We start from the raw sequence: 15,032 nt of genomic DNA on the forward strand, positions 1-15,032 counted from the left end.
GGATTGTCCACAAGTGGAGAAAGAATGAGGGAAAATATAATGCTAAATTAATTCTATAAGTCCTGACATGAAAGAAGAATAGGGTTGGTGTACATCTGTGTGCCAGCCATTTGTAGAGACTATTTTCTACATGCCTTTTATTAAGGGAAAAAGAAAGTCTAACATAGTTCAAAATCACACTTGACTTCTTAAAGAGCAGAGAGCCCAAAATAAAATGAGAGTTTGAGTGGAATCCTAACCTCGCTGAATTAGCAGAGGGATTGGAACCAGGGTGCATGAATAGCTCCAGTTCTATGTACATGAGGTCTGGGATTCTTATTTCCTCAGTGAGTGCTGTCTGCGTTGAGAAACCATGGTGCTCATGAGGAATGAGTTCTTTGTCTCTGAGAAAGTCCCCAGACTGTTCAAACTCAGAAGAGTAATCTCTCCCCACTGTCGTATGTAACTCTTATACAAGCTGGGTATTAAGCACCCCAGAATTTACAAGTGTAAAAAACCAAACAGCTCCTGAAATGCTGGCACCTTTTGGTTAAATTTGTGGTTATTAAAGCCAATCCCATTTTTTCTTGAGAAGCTCCCAGCTGCCTGGCATCTTTGGGCATCTAAGGAACGTAACAAGACTAGCCAGTGGCCCCTCACTAGATTTTCTTTCCACCTCAAATTTTCCTCTGTGTAGCCCAACAGTGATAGCAATGGTGGGAGTTAGCCACCAGTATTTTTAGTACTGTATTGTCTAGGATTGTTCAGAGCTAGATGTTTGGATCACTCAATGCCAGTAACCAATTAGAACCATGTCTACACTAGCGGCACTGTTGCTGCCACTGATAGAAATGCACCAGTGGGAAATCTTAGGGAAAATATTCCAATGCAGACACAGCCACTGAGTCTTGGTTTCCCGGTGGTGGGACTTTATGCTTCTACTCTGTGTTTGGCAGGACTGGAATGTTGCCGCCATCTTGGTAGAGGGATTCTTATTGGTCAAGCTTGTGAAGGCCTTGTGCTGAATTTGAAGGCATTTCTCCGTTTGTCAGTCAGTATGTCTGTCTGTAACACAATAACTTATGTATACAGCATCCAATCAATCTCAACATTTCAGGGAATGTTCTTGGCATCAATGACCAGAACCCTACTGATTTGGGGTAAAATTGGAAAACAAAAGGGAAAAAAGAGGGAACACCTGAAGCCCTGGCTCTCTGCTGAGCCTAGCAACATGGAGCCCTGGTGCGTGCTACAAAGTGCATGACCCCTCAGTGTAAATTGGAACAAAATCCATCACCCCAAGGCCGCTTCTCAGTACCTTTGAGAATTCAACGATGGGTTACTGTACGCACAGCCTAAAGGGGCAAGGCAGACAAAAGCAGATTCTCAATTAGGGCCGGATCCAAAGCCTGTTGAAATCAATGGAAAGGCTTGCATTGAATTCAGTAGGGTTTGGATCAGGCCTATGGGGTCTATTTTGGCCAGATTTTGAGCTCTGCAGTATAAAAGCAGAACATAACGTGTGTGTGAAAAGAAGCCCTTCCCAATATGGTGGAGGCATTTACACTTGCTAACATGCCACTCAGTGTTCTGAATAACCCAACACTTCACTCCTAGAAGGAATCATATTTCTAGATGTTTAACCCTTCAAATGTGATGCACTTTTGAATGAGTTACCGGTACATGCCCCAGATCTTTTGATTTTTAGACTTTTTCGAAGTCTAAAAACAATCCAAAAATGGAGTGGAATTTTTTTCTTCCCTTCTCAAGGTATGTGCTGGAGCATCTGTAGTATCTTATAAAATATTGTTTGGTTGATACTGGGTTTTAAGATATGTGTTTATGAGTTCTAATATTGCTCTGTGAAATTTGCAGTGTTGCTCCACAAAAATTGGCACTTTTTGCCATGAAAATAAAACCTCCAGCATTATGGCCCACCAAGCCTCCTGCATAGTGCATTCTCCTCACTCTGCTGTGCTGTGCGGCTTTATGGCAACGGAATCTCAACAGCTTCACATCTGTGCAGTGGGAAACCTTTCAGCAAAAGATGCAGAGGGGCATGTTATCCACCCCTTCCCCAAAGCAAGCTCAGTGTTTTTTTCTCTCAATAGGACACTCTGATGGGTTGATTTAATCATTCACATGTGCAGGTCATGCACAGTGCTAGCAAAATACCAGCACTATTAGCACATCTCGCCTGAACTGCTTGTGGTAACGTGGCTCGTCAGAATGACCTTGGCAAAGAATCTCACAGGATATTAAGAGGAGGGCAACATTCCTGCCTGTCTCTAGTGTGGAAATGCACACATGCGTGGATTCAACAAAGGACTTGAGCACATGCTTAAGTCCATCCTTATTCAGGAATGAACTTAAGCAAGTGCTTAACTTTAAGCACATGCTTAATTCCCATTGGCCTCAATAGGACTTAAGCCTGTGTTTAAAGTTCAGTACCTGATTATGTGCTTTCCTGAATTAGTGACCTAAGTGCTTTGCTAAATAGGAATAGACTTAAGTACATACTTAAAGTTAAACATGAGCTGAAGTGTTTTGCTGAATCAGTGCCATAGATCTGAATACTGTACTCCCCAAAGTACTTCATTGGCTATAGTCCCAGACAAAACCAAGAAAAGCCTCAAGCCCACACACCTTAGTTATGCTTGCAAATATCTATTAATTTAAACACAAAGTGATTAGAACACTGCTGGTATTTTAAAGTTGTCAAACATTTAACAGTCAGGAAAGCAGAACACTGCAGCTCAAATCTAAATGCCAGAATCTGGAAATCCTCAATTAAGGATCCAACACCAGCCTTGTGTTGAACCCCTCACTGTTGCAGGCTAGCACTAGAACTGGGCAGAGAATGGGAATTCTACTTTGTAAAGGATTTTGAGATTTTAAAATTTAGCTTAATTCCGAATCAGAGCAAAACCCAAAATATCGAAATTCGATGTGAAGGAAAATTTAAAAAATAACATTTTTAGGTAATTCAAAATGTTTTGATGTTTTGATTTGATTTTGACTTTTTCATGGGAGGTATTATATTAGTTTCTTTTGTAAAGCTGGAATAAGATGTTTTGACATTGTCTGCACTCTCCCCCCCCCCTTTTCTTTCCTCTACATTAAATTCCAGCAACATTGACCTGATCTTCCAAAGCGTTTTGATTTTGACAGAACCATATATTCCAAGGAAATATTGCTCCATCGAAGTTCCTCCAACGAACTCTAGCTAGACCACCATTTGAGTCCCAGTTCAGCAAAGTACTTAAGCATGTGCTTAATTTTAAATACCTGAGTAGTCCCATTGCCTCCAACTCAAACTTAAAGTTAAGCCCATGCTTAAGCGCTTTGCTGAATCAGAGCCTAGTTATGACATGAAAGGATTTGACTCTTCCCTATACATGTGAATTATAACACAATCTTTTGCTTACATTTTTACAACTAGAACATACAATCCTGACATTTGGGGAGAGTGAAGTGAGATGTGTCTTGCCGATAGTCACCCATGAGTGAACATTTTGGTCCTGGCTTAAATTTGATTTCTGAATTTTTATTTAAATATTGACACAATATTTTAGTTGCCTGACTTCCAGATGTTCACTTTTAACCTTAAACTCCTCATTTCAGATTTTTAAATAATAAAACCTACAACCTTCTAATAATGTTCTTTAAAATAATATTTACATTTAATGAGAAAGAAAGAAAGAAAGAAAGAAAGAAAGAAAGAAAGAAAGAAAGAAAGAAAGAAAGAAAGAAAGAAAGAAAGAAAAACCTTGTGAAGTGTTATTTCTACATCTGCCTTAAACACTATTTTCTTGAAAAGCTCTTTTAGATAAATCATATACAAACTATTCACTAATTTGGGTAAAAAAAAAACAGTTAAAGAAGCCGAAACAAGATAAAGAACATTACAAATAAAAATTCCATTGATTCATTTATAAGGAGATGAGGATTTACATTAATAAACCACAATCCAGCAGGCAGGTTAAGCATGTGCTGAACTGCACACATCATTGGGGTTACTTGTATATGTAACATGCATGAGTAATATAAGCTACTTGTCTTCATTTTCAAAGCCCTTCATGACCTATCCCCACCCTACCTGTCATCTCTTATGCAGTATCAAAAAGTCAACTCCCACCTCAGATCAGCCCACAATGCCAGCTTCCACCATCCATTTGTTACATTTTCCATCAAGCATGTTTGTGCTTTCTCCAGTGCTGCCCCTCATGCTTGGGAGAAGTTCCCTATAAACAGCCACAAAACCAATCGATCCTCCTTAAAACTCTCCTGCTCCGTGAAACTACAAAAAACTGAACAATGGTTAAGCTGCTGGAGTGCTGAGATCACTGCCTGCCGTGCTGACCAATACTGTGTCATCCTTTCCTTGTACTGCTCCATTGATCTGTCTGTATCCATCTGTTGTCTCACACTTGGATTGTAAGCTCTTTGGGGCCGAGACATTCTTTTTGTTCTGTGTTTGTCCAGTGCCCAGCACCATGGGGGCCTATTCCCTGAGCAAGACTCCTAGGCACTACAATAGTACAAATAATAAAAATAATGAGCCTTGCAGAATTGAGGCCACAATGCCCAGTCCAGGTCCTCTCTGAAGCCAATAAAAAGTCTTCCATTAATTTCAGTGGGAACTGCATCAGGTCCATGCTGAGCACTGACTGGAAATTCCTGTGTGGAACCCTGACCCTGGTCCGGCAAAGATGGCTCGCCTGGGATGGGAAACAGATGGAAGCTTTATCGCAAACTCCATTGCAGAGTTTGGAAATTCTACCGTGGAGATGCTGCAATGGCAACCCCATTCTTTCAGAACACTGTACTCTTCTGGTCCTGCAGACAGTACACACCTGAGTGGAGGTGTCAAACCTCAGGCTGATAACTGAAAGCTAAACAAACGCAACCTGCACTCTGGAGTGATGGTATCTATACCACATCCACACAGGAGTGCAGAAATATCACCATCAGGCTCAGAGAAACTGTCCGGTAGTGTTGTGGAAGTGTAGGGAGCAGGACAGTTTAGCTAAATGCCCAAGGGCAAAATCCTAGTCTTATGAAAGGCTTGTCTACACTGGTAAATAACACTGGATTATAACAGGTGTTAACTAACAACACAATATTAAGTATTAAGAGCAGGCAAGAACCACAACCAGAGGACACAGTTTTAACTATGACAGTCCTTAAATGTGTAGAATCACATTTAACATCACATTAGTATGGCCTGTGTACCAAGGAGAAAGATAAACCTAGTGGCACCTTCTGCCCTACAAATGTATTACATCATTCTAGTCAAACCCTAGATCTCACTGCAAATCTCAAATCCATGCAGAGCAGACCAGGATCTTGCTTTTTAAGCTGTCACACCAAACCCCTGAACAATACTGATTTCACCTCCTTGTAATGATGAAGGACTCAGTCAACTGGCAGGCTCTGCGCTTGTGACCCCACGAAGTCTAGGTACAGCGCTAATGTCTCTGCTTTGCACCAAGCCATCCCTTCTGCACTCACACCCACTGTGGCTGATTCAAGAGAGAGTTGTGGTGCTGCAGTAGTCACTGCAGGTGGGACTAGTCCCTCCATCACAATGCATCAGCTCCACTGCAGGTACTATAACAAAGGCAACTGCAGTGAAGCAGCCCCCATGAAGCGTACATTGTGATTGTGGGGAGGGAAACACCAGCCTTCTCTCATGAAGAGAAGCCATGATGATGAGCCGGCCACTAGATCATCAAAACAAGGGCAAACTTTTCAAACCTGGGTGCCTAACGATAGGCTCTGAAATCTGTATTAATGGTCCTAGATGAGTGTGGCCTGATTCTCAAGCGCTGAACGCCCAAAGTTCCCATTGACTTCCTGGGGATTCATGGGTGCTCGCTCAGCACTTCTGAAAACCAGGCCACGTCTATGTAGGTGTCATTGTTTGATCCCATGTTCCTAATTTTTGGCACCCAGGTTTGAAAACTTGGCCTAACAGTTCTATTTCCCCTTAACGAGCGGTGTTTCTTTTAGGGAACTGGGCTGCATAGCTACCAGCGCCACTTCTGCTGCAGCCCCAGCCAGAGAGCTGTCAACGCAGCACCAGCTGAGGGATCTAGCTGGCATCACTGAAGTTGCTGGGGGAGCCTGGCAGGGAGAATGGGGCACCCCATCAAGCAGGAGGGGGACAGATTGCACTGTCAGCTGGTGAGTCACGGTCAGGTTGCTGGTTGAGAACCTGAAGAGCAGAAGATGGCATAGCAGGATGGTTGTGACGGGAGGCCATGGCTGGGGGTGTATTTCTGACTGGTGGAGAGAGGAACCCTCTCCCTATCTCTCCCAAGTCAGATTTCTAACTCTCTGTTTTTACTGGCTGTATCTACTTTGGTAAACAATAGATCGTTAATTCACGCCCAGTTGCAGCTCCACCAGTGTTAGCGACCGTGAAGTTATAGTGGAGACCATGGCAAAAATGTCTGACACTTGTCTACACTACATCTTCCAGCACTGCTACCACAAGCAGTGCTACACCTATGCCAGTGTATGGGGCCCACTGTAGCCAATGCAGACAAGGCCTCCAACAGCTTAATTTACAATCCCTGTTCGTCTCATTTTGGCTTTTACTTTGGTTTTCCATCCCATATTTTTAAAGGGCCAGCATCCCACACTGAACTTACCTACTGCTGAAAGTGAGTTATTGTTGAAGGGGTATCTGAAGCCACTGACCTGAGAAAAGACCCACTAATGAACTCTGGCGCAGCTGTTACCGTCTGATCTGTGCTTGGGTTTGAGGTTTTATTTTCACTTCCTCTGGTTCCTCTGCTTGTGGGCCGCTCTTTCCCTGCTCCCCCACCCCCCCGCCCATCTCTCTCTGCTCATGAGGAGAGAGTTTCCATCATGGCTGGCGTAGGGCCAGTGTGTGTACGCGTAAAGGGAGCAGTCAAGAAAAGCCATCTTCTGTTCCCTTTCATCGCATAAACATTGCTGCTTCCCAGCGCATGAGAACAGAACGGAGCAAGGCCTTCCACAGCTGTTAGGAGAGCCTGAGAATCAGTTAGAGTGAGACCTGGCGCTAACCCCCTCAGTCTCCATTGAGCACAGCAGCTTGCCCACTGAATTACTGCTCCCGCTCCAACTGCTCCAATGTGCACACCCACTAGGGTGACCACACAACCAGGGTGAAAAATCAGGGCAGAGGGTGAGGGGTAGTAGGCAGCTATATAAGACAAAGCCCCAAATATCGGGACTGTCCCTATAAAATCGGGACATCTGGTCACCCTAACACCCACATGCCTTTGCATCCTCCACCCCTTTGGGAGGTAATCACAGCATACACACATACCACTGTGGCAAAGGTCATGTGTTAACGGACCTTCTCAGGAACTAAAGACATTAGGTAACACTTGGGCCTGATTCGCAGTGTGAAGCGGCCTTGGTGTAAACAAGAATCAGGCCCTCGCTGTTTAATCCTTTCTTTCAACAAGCTTAATCAGTCTAAAGTGAACGTCAGTGGTCATGCCACACTGCTGACTACTCTTTTAACTCCTGGGGTTGAAACTGGTTTGATTCTAGCCTGGCTTCCCTAACTTAGGGGTTGTGAGCTTTTTATTTATTTACTTTTTAAATGAGGATTGCATTACAACTGCCTCTCTCTCAGATCCAAGGGATGCCATTCATTTACGTTTCCCTAGAGTCCAAGTCCGTTTTGTTATGGAAAATTATTTACATCAGAAAGGATGAAACAGAGACTATCGAAAAATATTACCTACCGTGCAGGAAGGAGTGACACGGCATTTCAAACTTCCTGCATGAATCATTTCTGGTGTCCCTACCTTTGGGTCTTGGTCACACACATTGTGTCCCACACTGGAACCGTGGCAGGCTGAGAGATGTGTATATAGCTAAGCTCACGTTGGAGAAGGCTTAGGGATATCCCGGAGCACCACTGTTCTGGACCATGTACCCGGGCTCTCGCAGAGGAAAAAAATCCTTGTCTGCAACAGTCAGGGAAAGCATGCTAGAACCATGCTATAAATTTGGCATTAAATATCTGTCTAAATGACTTCATAGCATGGCTGTCTCCCTATGAAGCTCTCAGTGAGACACACTTCAAAGGAGGTTCTCAACCTGTTCCATACTGGACCCTCTCATATCTAGCTGGGAATCTAACCAGAACCCCCCTCCTGTTTAACAATATGGGAAGGGCAGGGAGGTTGCCACCCTGACATAATGCCATGACCCCTCGGTTAAGAAAACAGGCTTTTCCAGGAACAGACCATCCCTCTAATGCCACTAGCCACACATACCTGGGTCAGAATTTCCAAACTTGGTGCCTAAATCTAGATCTGGGCACCTAAACAAAAAAGACCTGATTTCCAGAGGTGGTGATAACCCTCAGCTCCTGCTGAAGCCAATATTTAGATACTATGGCCACAGGCGCTATAGAAAAACCATGGATTGAATAGTGTGGAACACAAATAGCCAATCGCTAGCGACTAGGATGAAACTGAACTCATTTGCACTTCACTAGGCACAAAGAACAGCATGTAGATGAATCCAGTTGGATCCCAGCTGTCACTTCCAGCTATTTACATATATAGTTAGAACTATTTATATATGCAAAACAACAAACAAGCAAACAAACAAAAAAATCCCACAAGCAAAATGCAATGCGTGCTGAACCAGTACCCCAGACCCATTCGCTCTAATTTTCTATGGGAAAAACACCACCTCTCCCCGGATCTCATTACGACAAAGTAGTGCTCATCTTGTATCCTCCTAGTTCGGCAGCATCTAGTGAATATCGGCAGCTGGTTTATTTTTCAGTTCATTAGAGTTGTGTCACAATAGGCTGTCAAAGAGAGGCTGGAATGTCCAGCTCCTGATGGTCATCACCTCCCCAAGGGTAGACTTTCAGTCCTTAAGAAACTGACAAGCTGATTAATGACAACTCTTATTTCAACTTTCACTCTTTAATGCAAATGCCACCCCTTCCGAGCCTCCTCAAGCCAGCAACTGGGATTCTGTCAAAAGCTGTAACAACCACTAAAACTTAAGCCCTTACCTCAGAAATGTTGTCCTGAAGAGCTGATAGCCATGCCCTGACTAGCTGAGAGCACCTCTCAGCATCTGAATTAACCTGCTCCCACAACAGAATGAACTTGAAGAAACCTCCTGGCTAGATCCCCTCTCAACAGCCCTGGATTTCACAAAAAGAGTGGGATGAGGAGAATTATCTCCTCCCAGTTGGGCCTCCATCTGGCAGGGTGATGTTTTCCTTTTGTTCCACAGCCATTCAGGAAAGACAGAAAGTGTCAACTGCTACAAAAGAAAAACAGAACCACACAAGCACATGGCAACATATCCACAGGGAGCCAAAAAGGGTGTGACATCCTTCAGGTTATTTCAAAATACCCCGTCGTCGTATCACCCACATTTAACCAGCTGGCTTTCTGGCCCCCAAGTCAGATTGAAGTACTTCTTAGTTTGCAAGCTCTTTGGACAGGCATTATGTCTGCCTCTATGTTTTTAGAGTGCCCAGCACAACGTGGCTTCAGTTCTGATCTACATAAATAAGTTATGTGCCATCAAAGCCTGATTTTCAGAGTTCCTCACCCCCAGCTCCTATTGACTTCAGCTTGAGTTTGAAGTGCCCAGCACCTCCAAAAATCAGTGCCTTAACTAATTATGTATAGTCTCTATTTTTTTAATATGAAAATTGTGGAATGACTAATGTGGCAGGCATGGTGGAAAGGTTTGAAGGAAGCTAGCATCATCCTCTGGGTCTCCCAGTGCATCTTATGTTGCCTTTTCATTTAGGCGGTAAGTTCTTCAGAGAAGGAACCATATTTTCCTTTACATATAGCACTGAGCATGCTGTCAACACTAAACAGACGATGTAGTTGCCCCTCTCTTTTTAACAGAATAGTCAGCATCACACCATGCCCTGTATAGCCTGGGTATCCCAAAGCACTATACAGGGCAGTGAGCTAGATAGTTGTCATGCTGCAGCTGTCATTAGAATCTGTTTAACTGAGACAGAGAATGATGTTTGGGACACAGAGTTTATCCCTGACTTCACAAGCAGTACCATGGGATCTTCAACAGCTACTACAAAGAGGCAGAAAGGACCTTGTTTTAAGCTCTCAGTTTGAAGAAGGCCATCTCTAGCAATGACCTGTTCTGCACTGCCTTGTCAGCACTGACTGCTCAGCCAAGGACTGGTGTAAGACATCAAAAAGTGCTACCAGTTGAGCTATAAATCTGCAGCTTACTTTGGTCACTCTAGCACTCTTTGTTCTCAGTTCTTATTCTTCACTTCCTCTAAGAGCTGCCTGTTGTCTTGGGAATCTTTTGATTTCATCTCATTTAAATACTTTCAGCTATTGAAAGACTAAACAATGATGATTAGGACCTACTGACATACTGAGATTTTGTATAATTTTTTAAATTCATTATTGCCGAGACCAGATGTGAAAACACAAACGATATAATGATGATGACAACTAAGATTACAATGAGAGGCTCTCAGTGTCAAGGGAAAATATTCCACTCCGACAGAGCTAAGTGCTGGTTTGACTTGGTGTTACTCACTTTCTGGTGGTTCAGAAATGCAGCCCTCAAGCTTTATTAGAAAACTCTGTGCCAGAAGCATGTAGATCATTGTGCAGTAATGAACCACAATCCAGTCACAGAAATTATCCCAGGATTATACACAACTGGATGAGACGGTAACCACATGTTTCTGGGACCTCTGCATTCCTGTTGGAGCCCTCAGGATTCCCCTTCCATCTCTCCCCTACTCTCAGAGCCACCTGTCACCCTGCAAAGTGTAACTAGGCTAGTGAGAGCCAGGCTGGGGCCTTCTGCTTGTGGGCAGGCTATTGGTGTCAGAGAATTGAACCACAGCTGCATAGCTCCGAGGCTATGCCAGCTGAGGTCTCGCAGTCTAGATGCCACTGTCTCAAGAGCCTAGCAACACCCCTGCTTTAATGGCGAGAGCTGCTACAGAGCCACAAGTTACTAAGCTTTGCCCAGGGTCAAGTATTGTCTCTAGGCTCTGCCAACCGGACCAGCAATTAAACTGTGGTCTTGTGAAATGCCCTGCAAAGTACTAACCACCAGGGCCACCAAGCAAAGTCTATTTAGTGTTTATGATTAGGAGGCAAAAGAAGCTTGTAGTCTATTCCTTTGAGCTACAAGTACTGGTGGGAAGATGCTGCTTCCAGCTATCAGATTCAGGTACTATGGTGATGAGCACAGTATAAATGCCTAGATTCTATCAAGGTTCTTGTATAGCACCCCTACCTGTGGCATCTGGGCACCCCACAGCTTAGATTAACAGATAGAACCAGAAGCTCTGGGTCTGACGGGCCGTGCCACCTCACAAAGTTTGTCCCTCATAGTGCATTTCACAATATAAGAACAGAGGATCAAAGATAGCTGTACATTCTCTCCCACTCCCCTCCCAGCTGTTGTTCCGATTGAGCCCTATGGCTAATTAATTAATGTTCATTATCATAAGACACTATGACAGGGAGGTGATTTGAACCTCTCTTCTATGGTCAGGTGAGTTCTCTCAGGGTCACCATCAAGGGTAGAAATCAGATGCCATGTTTACTGAGCCACTTAATGTAGTTAGTGCTGAGAGCTCCATCTATAGTAAATTAAATAAGGACATTTCAAGCAATCCAAGAAATGAAAAGCCAATCAAACTAAAAATTACGAGTGAGATCCTGACCCCATGAAGTAATTTTGCCATTGACTTCAATGGGGCCAGGATTCCATCCTAAGAATTAGTTCATTGAGCATTTGATTGTGGTCATTGTGTTATTTTTTACAGTCAGATTAGTGCTAGACAAAGGCGCAGGATTGAAAGCACCAGAGAGTGAAGTCTCCAGTTTAGTAGCAAAAGACCACTGATAGCTGCCAAGCAAGCTCACCCACTTTGCCCCATCCATTCCCCTCAGCCCTGAAATAGGGACAACCTCTAGGGTGAGACATTAAACTAGTTATGTGCCCATCTCTATTCAATCTTCCATGCCTTTGCTGAATGCCAGTTCAGTAGTGGGTTTTGTGACTAGACACTAGTCCACTGGGAACTGGACTGAGACTAGCAACTTATTTCACATAGGTCTCGTTGAACGATAATAAAATAGCTATTATTGAGAGTCACTGCTTATCTGGGCTACATTCAAACCAGTGACCTACACGTGACTGGTTTTGGATCTCAATATTCTTTTGAAATTTGCTTTTGTTAAGAAAATGCTGGATTAAAAGTACACTACAGACCGCTACAGAGCTAAGGAACTGACATAAATTGGGACTGGACGACAGGGTCATTTGAAATAGCCTGGTTCATTTCATTCCATCTGAACCATCTGGCACTGGCCTCTGACAGAAGCCAGGATACTGGGCTAGATGGACCATTGGTCTGATCCAATATGGCTGTTCTTACGAGGGAATATGCTTACCACCTTTGTTTTCTGTCTCGTAAATCAGAAGCAAATATTTAGACAAAAAAAAATTGAACAGACAAAAATTTCCTCTGAGTTTTTTGCATTTCTCTTCCCAGGGGTGATACACAAAACCAGTTTGCACATTGCTGCTTTTACCTAATTTCTCAAGTCCCTCAGCTTTATCCCTTTAAATCATACCTTTATCTAAAATCTCCAGCCACGAGAAAGCAAAAGTCCTATTGTCTCTTTCCTGTATATCAGCAGAAATTAAAACAACTTTTCCTTGTACTAAGAACAAAAAAACCCAACAATGTCGTTTCCTTGCAAAGAGTTTGCTTTGACTCCACAATGGGTCTTAAAGCAGCAGAGTGAAAATCAGCCATTATTACATGACATAGCCCAGCAACTTTTTTTTAATTTCTGTTCTATTTATTACTGCTTCCCCCCCTATAATTTAGAGGAAAAATGTGCCTGTCAGTTTTTCCACTTGGGAACGTGCTGCTGGAAATGTAAAGCATTATAAAGGCAATGGAATACTTACAATTTCTCCATCCAAGGGAGACTAACTGTCGTTGAGCTGGGGAAATTGTTTTCATTATGATTATTTATTATTATTTATTTCTCCATCCTCAGGAATTCTAATGATGGTCTGTTATGAAGGAGAGTGTGCTTTTGAAGTGTGATGGGAAAGACAGCAACATTACACAATCTTTTCATCCAACACCCTTCTCACTGCCCCCGCCCCCGAGCGGTTTTGATATTTTGTTTTGCTTTCAACCTGGACTTTCAAAATGATTTAGGGAACAGTCTGTTCCTCTCTGCTGCAACACCAATGCTTTTACAATTGATAACTGTGTTGAAATGTTTGGGAGACTTTTCCCCCCTTTCATACACACAAACACCAAGTCACTGTAACTGATGGACTTCCACTGAGTTGCTCCTGATTTACATAGGCGCAAGCGACAAGAGAATCAGGCTCACAGACCTTTGCTCCCTTCCAAAATTAATCATCCTTCCTTACGGTCTCCACCCCATTCCTGCAGTGCAGTGTGTGAAATCAGTCAGTTCTCTAGATAGCTGCGCTTTCCAGCTAATTAATTCTTTGGGCTGGGGTGTGTGTGTGGAACGGAGAGAACTTTAACCATTTATGTTTCATTGCTGGGAAAAAATAAATAAACCAAGAGGCTAATGCAAGTACTTCTCCCAGCCAAATCAAAGGGTAGAGTTAGAGACGTGTATGTGTACGTGCACATATCATTAGCCTTATGTTACAATGACATTAAACAGCTCCAGCCCCGCTAGACTGAGCCTCCATCTGGCTCCTTAAAACAACAAATGATCCCTAAAAAGGAAAGAAAACCCTCATGTGTAAGTCTGCGGCGCGATCTACATTCCTGGGAGCTCCGCACGGCAACTATAGGGGCAAAAGAGAGTGGTGAGATAGGCGGGGGGAGGCTGCTTTACTCTCTGCATTACTGATCGCCCCAAAACTACTTGTGAGCAAGACGCTGGGCTCTCGCTGTAGATCCCTTTTGTTAGCATGGTTGCATTTTCTCCCTTTAAAAAAAAATAGGGGGCACCGCAATCTGTTTTGTCAATGACCAATTGGATTACAATGTTCCCTCCTCCCCACACCCTGATCAATGCAGCTGCTTTGACAAATTTGTTCCACAGCTCCAACACCAGTCGCAGAATGGATCCCCAAACAGCTCCACCTCTATCTCACCATCCTCTTCCACCCCAGGCCCTTCCTCCCAATCCCTTCCCCACCCCAAAGCCTAATTTCAGAGGAGTTCTGACACTGGCATCCCAGTCCTACCTTTCTCAGTGGCAGTAGCTGGGCTGCAGCTCTTTTACCTTCAGTTCTCATTTTGGGGAACTCCAGTTCCACCCGGGTAGCAGCAGCAACATCTGGATGCATGGCTCCCTGGCTCGCCCCCTCTTTTGTTAGCAGAGTTCCTTACAATCCACTCGACAGGATTTTTCCTTTCGCTCCAAAGCCCCACGTTCCCGCTCCATACAGATCAGTTTCCATTCTCAACCATTCCCCAGTCACAAGCAGGAGAGCGGTTTCTTGCCCAGAGCCTTTTCCTGCCCCCGTTGGCTTTTGTGGAGCTTATTTCCCCTAGACTCTTCCGTTACTTTTTCCTCTCTTTCCTGATTTTGTGACTATCTCTTCAAGCTCGTGACGTTAATTCCACCCCTTCCCCCTCCTGTGTCTTTCTTCCCACCCTTCCCTAGCCTGACCCATCCTGACTCCTTTCCAGTGAGCTAATCTGCAGCTGGCTGAAGAACAGGCCCCATTACCATGGAAACCCATGTCCCTGAATACTTGACTGACTTGGGGAAACTACAGTAAACAGGACCTTCTGCTGGACACTTTTCTTTTTTTGGGGGGGGAGTGGGAGGTGCATTAACTCCTTCAGTGCTGCTGACTTTTAAAATACTTTCTCACCTCTGTGAACTGGCCCCTAAAGTCCCAGCAGCTTTCAAGCTCACCAAAAGCTCCCTAGCAAAACCGACTCTCTCCTTTGCTGATCTAAAGGGTCACCCTTATAAAATCAGTAACTGCTAGTACTTGGTTAGTGCCTTTTCTCCAAGGACCTCAAGGCA

The 15,032-nt window shown here is 43.9% G+C and overlaps 1 protein-coding gene across 3 annotated transcripts in view; it reads right to left on the reverse strand.

The window, feature by feature from the left end:
• DENND2A (DENN domain containing 2A) overlaps positions 1 to 14,646 on the reverse strand; it is a 91,192-nt gene extending 76,546 nt beyond the window's left edge. The window contains exon 1 of one of the 3 annotated variants that reach the window (XM_034779405.1): positions 14,277 to 14,646. The gene's annotated coding sequence lies outside the window, so the exon portion shown is untranslated. Of the gene's footprint in view, positions 1 to 12,960; positions 12,980 to 14,238 lie in introns of those variants that run through there. The other 2 variants (XM_034779396.1, XM_034779415.1) reach the window with 2 other exon arrangements.
• Positions 14,647 to 15,032: the final 386 nt, after the last annotated feature.

The sequence above is a fragment of the Trachemys scripta genome, chromosome 1, assembly GCF_013100865.1.
Source record: "Trachemys scripta elegans isolate TJP31775 chromosome 1, CAS_Tse_1.0, whole genome shotgun sequence".
NCBI lineage: Eukaryota > Metazoa > Chordata > Testudines > Emydidae > Trachemys > Trachemys scripta.